This window comes from Salmo salar, chromosome 09 (genome assembly GCF_965601325.2).
Source record: "Salmo salar chromosome 09, fSalSal1, whole genome shotgun sequence".
In the NCBI taxonomy this organism is placed as follows: Eukaryota; Metazoa; Chordata; class Actinopteri; order Salmoniformes; family Salmonidae; genus Salmo; species Salmo salar.
The window spans coordinates 35052080-35063032 of NC_138299.1; positions in this window are offsets into that span (position 1 = coordinate 35052080).

The window sequence follows — 10953 nt, forward strand, 5'->3', positions numbered from 1 at the left end:
AGTTGGCAGTAGAGCAAGAACAAATTCAGAGGCCATTCATTCATCAAATGGAAAAGGAACAACTACATCGGCGGGTTAAATTTGAAAGTAGAATTGCAAATAAAAATCTCTAAAAAAGCTATTCCTGTAAATACACCATGGCTACTCCCGTATCCAGTAGTTGATCGAGAAGTGTTGGAGAGACTACAGAAAGATAGGGAGGGTGTTGATCCATCTGATTTGATTAATAGACGTCTGGCTACTGTGTATCGGGATTTTGTGTCCATTTACATAGATGGTTCAAAAGATCCAAGAACAGGACGTACTGGGTCAGCATTTGTAGTGCATGAATGTGGGATGGCAGTCAGGAAATGTATTACATATCATCTGGCTGTATATATTGCAGAGCTGATGCCCATACTGTTGGCCTTTCAGTAGGTGAAGGAAGTCAAGCCAGACAGTAGTTATTTGCTCTGCCTTCATGTACAGTGTTGATGAGTGCAGTCCTTTAGGTCACGTAGCAGACATGACCTGTTTTATGAGTTACTACCAACCCATGGCAGGACTAGACTGATGGGTATACAGATAAGATTTACTTGGGTCCCAGCCCATGTGGGGGTGGAGGGGAACGAGGCAGTTAATGTACTGGCTAAACAATCACTTAGTAGTCGGGATGTTGGTGCTGTAGTGTCAATGCGCAAGGCAGAGCCAAAAAGCCTGATACAGACAGTGATGGTGCAGAGATGGCAGGAGCAGTGGAATAGAGATACTAAGGGCAGGCATTTATTTATTGAACCTTTATTTCAAGTACAGAGGAAACTCAGGGAGGGGAGGATGGCAGGAAGGGGTAGAAGAGAGGAGGCTATTTTTACAAGATTAAAGGTGGGACACAGCCGCTTGAATAAGACTTTAAATGTGATAGGAAAGCATCCAACAGGAAAGTGTCATTTTTGCTAGGAAACAGACCGTGGAGCATATTGCTACAGTGTGGGCAGTATCAGAGGGAAAGAGAGAGGATGCAATCTAATATGAGGGAGAAGGGGATACAGGAAATTAGTTTAAAGAGTATATTGAGTAGAACTTAACAAAATATTTGAGACTATATCTTATTATCTTTTTTAAGAGCAACGTGGCTGGCAGGTAGGATTTAGTTTCTCCCCGTCTCTGGCCAACACTTCAGTACCGTAGGTGGCGGTAATGCACCATAACGTTGGATGCCAACCCCCGATAAACCCCACCAAAGAAGGAGAAACGCTAAGAAAAGTTGAGTTACAGGTTCCAGTATATTGGTAGCTGTATAAGAACTTGGTAGTTGTGGGAATGGGGTGAAATTAGGTTTGCTATCTTAATGTAGACAAAACAATGCTTTATCAGCTAGCACAACCTAGCTAACTAGCTAGCCTCTACGAATACGAGACTGGACATACTAAGTTAGCTAGCTAATGTTAATTACAGCAGATAATATAGCTAGCTACTTAACTGAGATCCCCTCGCTAAAATATAGCTAGCTAGCTAACTGAGATCCCCTGGCAATATTGACTATGCATCTTTGCTTTTTCACAGCTACATATTTTCAAAGTATGACGACGCCACCAGCCTTACAAATTAATGCGTGGGACCTTGCTCCAGGATCATATCACTTCCACCTTACCTGACACCCTAGATCCACTTCAATTTGCATACCGCGCCAATAGATCCACAGATGATGCAATCGCCATCGCACTGCACACTGACCTATCCCATCTGGTCAAGAGGAATATCTATGTCAGAATGCTATTCATTGACTATAGCTCAGCCTTCAACACCATAGTACCCTCCAAGCTCATCTTTAAGCTCGGGGCCCTAGGTCTGAGCCCCGCCCTGTGCAACTTGGTCCTGGACTTCCTGATGGGCCGCCCCTAGGTGGTGAAGGTAGGAAACAACAACACCACTACGCTGATCCTCAACACAGGGGCCCCACAAGGGTACATGCTCAGCCCCCACCTGTACTCCCTGTTCACCCGTGACTGCGTGGCCATGTACACCTCCAACTCAATCATCAAGTTTGCAGACAACACAACAGAAGTAGGCCTGATTACCAACAATGACGGGACAGCCTACAGGGAGCAGATGAGGGCCTTGGTGGAGTGGTGCCAGGAAAAACGACCTCAACGTCAACAAAACAAAGGAGCTGATTGTGGACAGCAGAGGAAGCACACCCCTATCCACACCGGCAGGACCGCAGTGGAGAAGCTGAAAGGCTTTAAGTTCCACAGCGTACACATCACTCACAATCTGAAATGGTCCACCCACACAGACAGTGTGGTGAAGAAAGCGCAACATTGCCTTTTCAACCTCAGGAGGCTGAAGAAATCTGGGTTGGCCACTAAGACCCTCAAACTTTTACAGATGCACAAATGAGAACACCCAGCTGTATCGCTGCCTGGTACAACAACTGCACCGCAGGGCTCTCCAGAGGGTGGTGCGATCAGCCCTATGCATCACCAGGGGCACACTGCCTGCCCTACAGGACACCTATAGCACCCGATGTCACAGGAAGGCCAAAAAAATCATCAAAGACATCAACCACCTGAGCCACGGCCTGTTTACACTGCTATCATCCAGAAAGCAAGCTCAGTACAGGTGCATCAAAGCTGGGACCGAGAGACTGAAAATCAGCTTCTATCTCAAGGCCACGAGACTGTTAAATTGCCACCACTAGCCGGCTACCACCCGGTTACTTAACCCTGCACCTTAGAGGCTGCTGCCCAATGTACATAGACATGGAATCACTGGTCACTTTAATAATGGAACACTAGTCACTTTGATAATGTTTACATACCGTTTTACTCATTTCATACAGTACCAGTTAAACGTTTGGACACACCTACTCATTCAAATCCCTTATTTTTACTATTATTCTACAATCTAGAAAATAGTAAAAATGAAGAAAATCCCTGGAATGAGTAGGTGTGTCCAAACGTTTGACTGGTACTATATGTACGCTACCGTTCAAAGGTTTGGGATCACTTAGAAATGTCCTTGTTTTTTAAAGAAAAGCAAACATTTTTGCCCATTAAAATAACATCAAATTGATCAGAAATACAGCGTAGACATTGTTAATGTTGTAAATGACTATTGTAGCTGGAAACAGCAGATTTTTTTTATGGAATATCTAAATAGGTGTACAGAGGCCCATTATCAGCAATCATCACTCCTGTGTTCCAATGGCACGTTGTGTTAGCTAATCCAAGTTTATCATTTTAAAAAGCTAATTGATCATTCGTCTTGTCGTGTCCCGTCTATATATATATTTATATATTTTCTTCGCATATCTTTTATATTTTTTTCTAAAAACTCAACTTCAAAACACTCTCCTGCAACCCGCCTGACCAATTAAAAAAATAAAATAAAAGGATTATTTACCTCAAATCTGAAATCCACAACAGAAGCTAGCCAGAAGTTAGCCAGTTCACTAGCTAACGTTAGAATTCAGCTTACCACGGTTGGCGGTCATCAGCTATCCCTTAGCTCGAAAAGCTATCGGCAGTTTTGTACAACGCGATTCAGATCAGAGCATACCGGATCTATTTTCTCTCCATATCCCCGGATTTCTACCGCAAGCTCTGGACATTTACACCTGGATCTTGCAGCTAGCTAGCTGCTATCCGAGTGACTATTGGCTAATGTTGGTCCCGGAGCTAACATCAATTATTCCGGAACTAGCCAGCTGAAGAGTTCCATCAGCCACTCCTGGGCTACAATCACATATCCGGACCCGTTTTACTGTCGATGCGGAGCCCCATCGGGCCTTCATGACTGGACTACCGACATTATCTGCCCAAGGGAGTTAGCCAACTGGCCCCTCCATCGCGACGTAACCTGAACGCCCATCTGCGGCCAGCTAATCGTTAGCTGTCTTATCGGCTGCTATCTGAATAGGTCTATCGGTCAATTTTCTTGGGCCACTATAACTATAACTATTTTTGCCAATTGAATTGGTCCCCTCTACCACACGGAACCCCACTAATCTACCGACGGAAACGCACGAGGTGGCTAAAAACAGACCATCTTCTGCCAACTTGCTACCCACGGCCCGGCTATCTGTCTGAATCGCCTTGACCGCAACCGACCTCACTACTCACTGGACCCTTTTGATCACTTGGCTAAGCATGCCTCTCCTTAATGTCAATATGCCTTGTCCATTGCTGTTCTGGTTAGTGTTTATTGGCTTATTTCACTTTAGAGCCTCTAGCCCTGCTCATTATACCTTATCCAATCTCTCAGTTCCACCACCCACACATGCGATGACATCACCTGGTTTCAATTATGTTTCTAGAGACAATATCTCTCTCATCATCACTCAATGCCTAGGTTTACCTCCAATGTATTCACATCCTACCATACCTTTGTCTGTACATTATACCTTGAAGCTATTTTATCGCCCCCAGAAACCTGCTCTTTTACTCTCTGTTCCGGACGTCCAAAACGACCAATTCTCATAGCTTTTAGCCATACCATCATCCTACTCCTCCTCTGTTCCTCTGGCGATGTAGAGGTGAATCCATGCCCTGCAGTGCCTAGCTCCACTCCTATTCCCCAGGCACTCTCTTTTGATGACTTCTGTAACCGTAATAGCCTTGGTTTCATGCATGTTAACATTAGAAGCCTCCTCCCTAAGTTTGTTTTATTCACTGCTTTAGCACACTCTGCCAACCCGGATGTCCTAGCCGTGTCTGAATCCTGGCTTAGGAAGACCACCAAAAACTCTGAAATCGCCATCCCTAACTACAACATTTTCAGACAAGATAGAACGGCCAAAGGGGGCGGTGTTGCAATCTACTGCAGAGATAGCCTGCAGAGTTCTGTCCTACTATCCAGGTCTGTACCCAAACAATTTGAGCTTCTACTTTTAAAAATCTCCTCTCTAAAAACAAGTCTCTCACCATTGCCGCCTGCTATAGACCACCCTCTGCCCCCAGCTGTGCTCTGGACACCATATGTGAACTGATTGCCCCCCATCTATCTTCAGAGCTCGTGCTGATAGGTGACCTAAACTGGGACATGCTTAACACCCCAGCCATCCTACAATCTAAGCTTGATGCCCTGAATCTCACACAAATTATCAATGAACCTACCAGGTACCACCCCAAAGCTGTAAACACGGGCATCCTCATAGATATCATCCTAACCAACTTGCCCTCTAAATACACCTCTACTGTTTTCAACCAAGATCTCAGCGATCACTGCCTCATTGCCTGCATCCGTAATGGGTCAGTGGTCAAACGACCACCACTCATCACTGTCAAACTCTCCTGAAACACTTCAGCGAGCAGGCCTTTCTAATCGACCTGGCCCGGGTATCCTGGAAGGATATTGACCTCATCCCTTCAGTAGAGGATGCCTGGTTATTTTTTTTAAATGCCTTCCTCACCATCTTAAATAAGCATGCCCCATTCAAGAAATTTAGAACCAGGAACAGATATAGCCCTTGGTTCTCTCCAGACCTGACTGCCCTTAACCAACACAAAAACATCCTGTGGCGTTCTGCATTAGCATCGAACAGCCCCCGTGATATGCAACTTTTCAGGGAAGTTAGAAACCAATATACACAGGCAGTTAGAAAAGCAAAGGCTAGCTTTTTCAAGCAGAAATTTACTTCCTGCAACACAAACTCAAAAAAGTTCTGGGACACTGTAAAGTCCTTGGAGAATAAGAGCACCTCCTCCCAGCTGCCCGCTGCACTGAGGATAGGAAACTCTGTCACCACCGATAAATCCACTATAATTGAGAATTTCAATAAGCATTTTTCTACGGCTGGCCATCCTTTCCACCTGGCTACCACTTCCCCGGTCAACAGCACTGCACCCCCCACAGCAAATCGCCCAAGCCTTCCCCATTTCTCCTTCTCCCAAATCCAGTCAGCTGATGTTCTGAAAGAGCGGCAAAATCTGGACCCCAACAAATCAGCCGGGCTAGACAATCTGGACCCTTTCTTTCTGAAATGATCTGCCGAAATTGTTGCAACCCCTATTACTAGCCTGTTCAACCTCTCTTTCGTGTCGTCTGAGATACCCAAAGATTGGAAAGCAGCTGCGGTCATCCCCCTCTTCAAAGGGGGGGACACTCTTGACCCAAACTGCTACAGACCTATATCTATCCTACCCTGCCTTTCTAAAGTCTTCGAAAGCCAAGTCAGCAAACAGATTACCGACCATTTCGAATCCCACCGCACCTTCTCCGCTATGCAATCTGGTTTCAGAGCTGGTCATGGGTGCACCTCAGCCACGCTCAAGGTCCTAAACGATATCTTAACCGCCATCGATAAGAAACAATACTGTGCAGCCGTATTCATTGACCTGGCCAAGGCTTTCGACTCTGTATATCACCACATCCTCATCGGCAGACTCAATAGCCTTGGTTTCTCAAATGATTGCCTCGCCTGGTTCACCAACTACTTCTCTGATAGAGTTCAGTGTGTCAAATCGGAGGGCCTGTTGTCCGGGCCTCTGGCAGTCTCTATGGGGGTGCCACAGGGTTCCATTCTTGGGCCGACTTTTTTCTCTGTATACATCAATGATGTCGCTCTTGCTGCTGGTGAGTCTCTGATCCACCTCTACACAGACGACACCATTCTGTATACTTCTGGCCCTTCTTTCGACACTGTGTTAACTACCCTCCAGACGAGCTTCAATGCCATACGACTCTCCTTCCGTGGCCTCCAACTGCTCTTAAATACAAGTAAAACTAAATGCATGCTCTTCAACCGATCGCTGCCTGCACCTGCCCGCCCGTCCAGCATCACTACTCTGGACGGTTCTGACTTAGAATATGTGGACAACTACAAATACCTAGGTGTCTGGTTAGACTGTAAACTCTCCTTCCAGACTCACATCAAACATCTCCAATCCAAAGTTAAATCTAGAATTGGCTTCCTATTTCGCAACAAAGCCTATTTTACTCATGCTGCCAAACATACCCTCGTAAAACTGACCATCCTACCGATCCTCGACTTCGGCGACGTCATTTACAAAATAGCCTCCAATACCCTAACTCAACAAATTGGATGCAGTCTATCACAGTGCCATCTGTTTTGTCACCAAAGCCCCATATACTACCCACCACTGCAACCTGTACGCTCTCGTTGGCTGGCCCTCGCTTCATACTCGTCGCCAAACCCACTGGCTCCAGGTCATCTACAAGACCCTGCTAGGTAAAGTTCCCCCTTATCTCAGCTCGCTGGTCACCATAGCAGCACCCACCTGTAGCACGCGCTCCAGCAGGTATATCTCTCTGGTCACCCCCAAAGCCAATTCCTCCTTCGGCCGCCTCTCCTTCCAGTTCTCTGCTGCCAATGACTGGAACGAAAATCTCTAAAACTGGAAACACTTATCTCCCTCACTAGCTTTAAGCACCAGCTGTCAGAGCAGCTCACAGATTACGGCACCTGTACATAGCCCATCTATAATTTTGCCCAAACAACTACCTCTTCCCCTACTGTATTTATTTATTTTGCACCTTTGCACCCCATTATTTCTATTTCTACTTTGCACTTTCTTCCACTGCAAATCTACCATTCCAGTGTTTTACTTGCTATATTGTATTTACTTCGCCACCATGGCCTTTTTTGCCTTTACCTCCCTTATCTCACCTCATTTGCTCACTTTGTATATAGACTTATTTTTCTACTATATTATTGACTGTAGGTTTGTTTTACTCCATGTGTAACTCTGTGTTGTTGTATGTGTCAAACTGCTTTGCTTTATCTTGGCCAGGTCACAATTGTAAATGAGAACTTGTTCTCAACTTGTCTACCTGGTTAAATAAAGGTGAAATAAAAATTAGAAAACCCTTTTGCAATTATATTCACACAGCTGAAAACTGTTGTTCTGATTAAAGAAGCAATAAAACTGGCATTCTTTAGACTAGCTGAGTATCTGGAGCATCAGCATTTCTGGATTCGATTACAGGCTCAAAATGGCCAGAAACAAAGAACGTTCTTCTGAAACTCGTCAGTCTATTCTTGTTCTGCGAAATGAAGGCTATTCCAAGCGATAAATTGCCAAGAAACTGAAGATCTCGTACAACGCTGTGTACTACTCCCTTCACAGAACAGCACAAACTGGCTCTAACCAGAATAGAAAGAGGAGTGGGAGGCCCCGGTGCACAAATGAGCAAGAGGACAAGTACATTAGAGTGTCTAGTTTGAGAAACAGACGCCTCACAAGTCCTCAACTGGCAGCTTCATTAAATAGTACCCGCAAAACACCAGTCTCAACTTCAACAGTGAAGAGGTGACTCCGGGATGCTGGCCTTCTAGGCAGAGTTGCAAATAAAAAGCCACATTTCAGACTGGCCAATAAAAATCAAAGATTAAGATGGGAAAAAGAACACAGACACTGGACAGAGGAACTCTGCCTAGAAGGCCAGCATCCCGGAGTCGCCTCTTCACGGTAGTGTAGGTATTAAGACCCTTTGCTATGAGACTCGAAATTGAGCTCAGGTGCATCCTGTTTCCATTGATCATCCTTGAGATATTTCTACAACTTCATTGGAGTCCACCTGTGGTAAATTCAATTGAATGGACATGATTTGGAAAGGCACACACCTGTCTATATAAGGTCCCACAGTTGACAGTGCATGTCAGAGCAAAAACCAAGCCATGAGGTCGAAGGAATTGTCCGTAGAGCGCTGAGACAGGATTGTGTAGAGGCACAGATCTGGGGAAGGGTACCAAAACATTCTGCAGTGGCCTCCATCATTCTTAAATGCAAGAAGTTTGGAACCTCCAAGACTTTGTCGCTTTGTTATTATGGATATTTTGTGTAGATTGATGAGGATTTTTTTTCTTTCATCCATTTTAGGATAAAGCTGTAATGTAACAAAATGCGGAAAAAGTCAAGGGGTGTGAATACTTTCCAGATGCACTGTATATACATGACAAGAAGATTGTGTGGACTGAAAATGTTTTGTGTTAGTTTACAACATCCCCCCTCAATGTGCAATGTCTGTCCTAACTAATGGTATCTTTGTAAATAAATCTTGTTATTATGAGGTACAATGGACCTGTTGTTTCATAAAGTGTAAGGCAACACTGTCACCTAGTGGTATCTGGAACTTGTCATTTGAGTGTACCCCCCAGTGTAGCGTCACATGTGTTTTCACTTTAAACTAAATATTCCCTGGGTTGTATTGATTAATGCACACAAGTTTCTTATTGGACAAATCCACATAGTCCCTTCCTGTTTCCTTCCAATTTATTCCGTTTCGTTCCTAGTCATTTCTTGTGGACGGACGCACATAACATAAATAGTATTGTAGCAAAATAGTCGAGTACCTGGTGCCAGATTTTCGTTCTTAGCTGCCGAGGTTATGGTTTCTAGTGAATATGACCCTAATGTTTTTGTTTGGTGTCCCCTGTCTGACCACAGGTCTCTCTCTCAAATTGTCATTGTTGATGGGGGTCTATGAAACCAGAGAGAGAAAAATACTGGAGAATAAACACTTTATTAGCAAGTCTTTGTGGACCCAGAGCTCAAAAGCATAATTAGTGTAAAGCAGAATATAAATAAATCCACAAATTCAGATACACACTTGACTACAGACTGAGTGCCATAGGATCAGAGCCAACAGCAATAAAGTAGAGTGAATTAAAAAAATCTACAGGTTGCCTTTCTTTCCACTACACACACTCTGTCTCTTGTTGGCAGGGAAAGCCTGGCACTAGCTGTGTTACTTAATGCTTGGCATATCAATGACCCTAGTCAAAGCGGAAGAGGGGTCACTCTCACAACGACAGCAGGCTGATTCATATGAGCAGGGTGTCATTGACTTAGGAGTTTGAAAAGTGGTACATTTGGGCTATTTCAGACTGCTGTCACTGTAAAGTGACTATGCATAGATAATAAACAGAGAGTAGCAGCAGCGTACGTGAAGAGTGTGAATATATGTGTGTGCGTAAATATTAATGTGTGTGTTGGAGTGTCAGTGTAGTATGTGTGAGTGTGTGATTAAAGTCCAGTGAGTGTACATCGAGACTGTGCAAGAGACTTAGTGCAAAACATAATAACAATAAAATAAGGGGGTCAATGCAAATAGTCTGGGTAGCCATTTGATTAACTGTTCAGCAGTCTTATGGCTTGGGGGTAGAAGCTGTTAAAACTTCTTAGGGCTAGGGTCTATTTTCCTGAATTTCTGCCTGACTGATGTGCCCAAAGTAAACTGCCTGTTACTCAGGCCCAGAAGCCAGGATATGCATATAATTGGTAGCCCTGGATAGAAAGCACTTTGAAGTTTGTAGAAATTGTAAAATAATGTATGAGACTATAACACAATTGATATGGTAGGCGAAAATCCAAAGAAAAACCAACTGGAAATTTACATTTGAGGTCCCAGGCTCTTATAATGGAAAGCTATGGGTCCTATGCAATTCTAGCTCCCAGATTGCAATAGCTTCCACTAGATGTCAACAGTCTTTGCTTAAGGTTTCAGGCTTGTTTCTTCCAAAACGAGGAAGAATTTGGAGTTTTGGTACAGATTTCCAGTGGAAAATCAGTCTGTCAGTGCGCGACGAAGAAGAGGCGCACCTGCTAATTTTACTTTTCTATTGAACATACTTCTTCCCGTATTAAATTGTATAGTTTAATTACATTTTAAGGTACCCGAGGATTAAATAGAAACGTTTGTCTTGTCTAGTATGACTTGTTTGAACAAAGTTTAGCGGTAGCTTTTTGGACTCCTTTGTCTGCATGTTGAACGAATGTATTACTGAAATTGATGGCGCCACCTAAACTGACATTTTGGGATATAAACAAGGATTTTATCTAACAAAATCACCATTCATGTTGTAGCTGGGACCCTTGGGATTGCAAACAGAAGAAGATTTTTAAAAGTAAGTGATTTATTTAATCGCTATTTGTGATTTTATGAAGCCTGTGCTGGTTGAAAAATATGTTGATGTGGGGCGCCTTCCTCAAACAATCGCATGGTATGCTT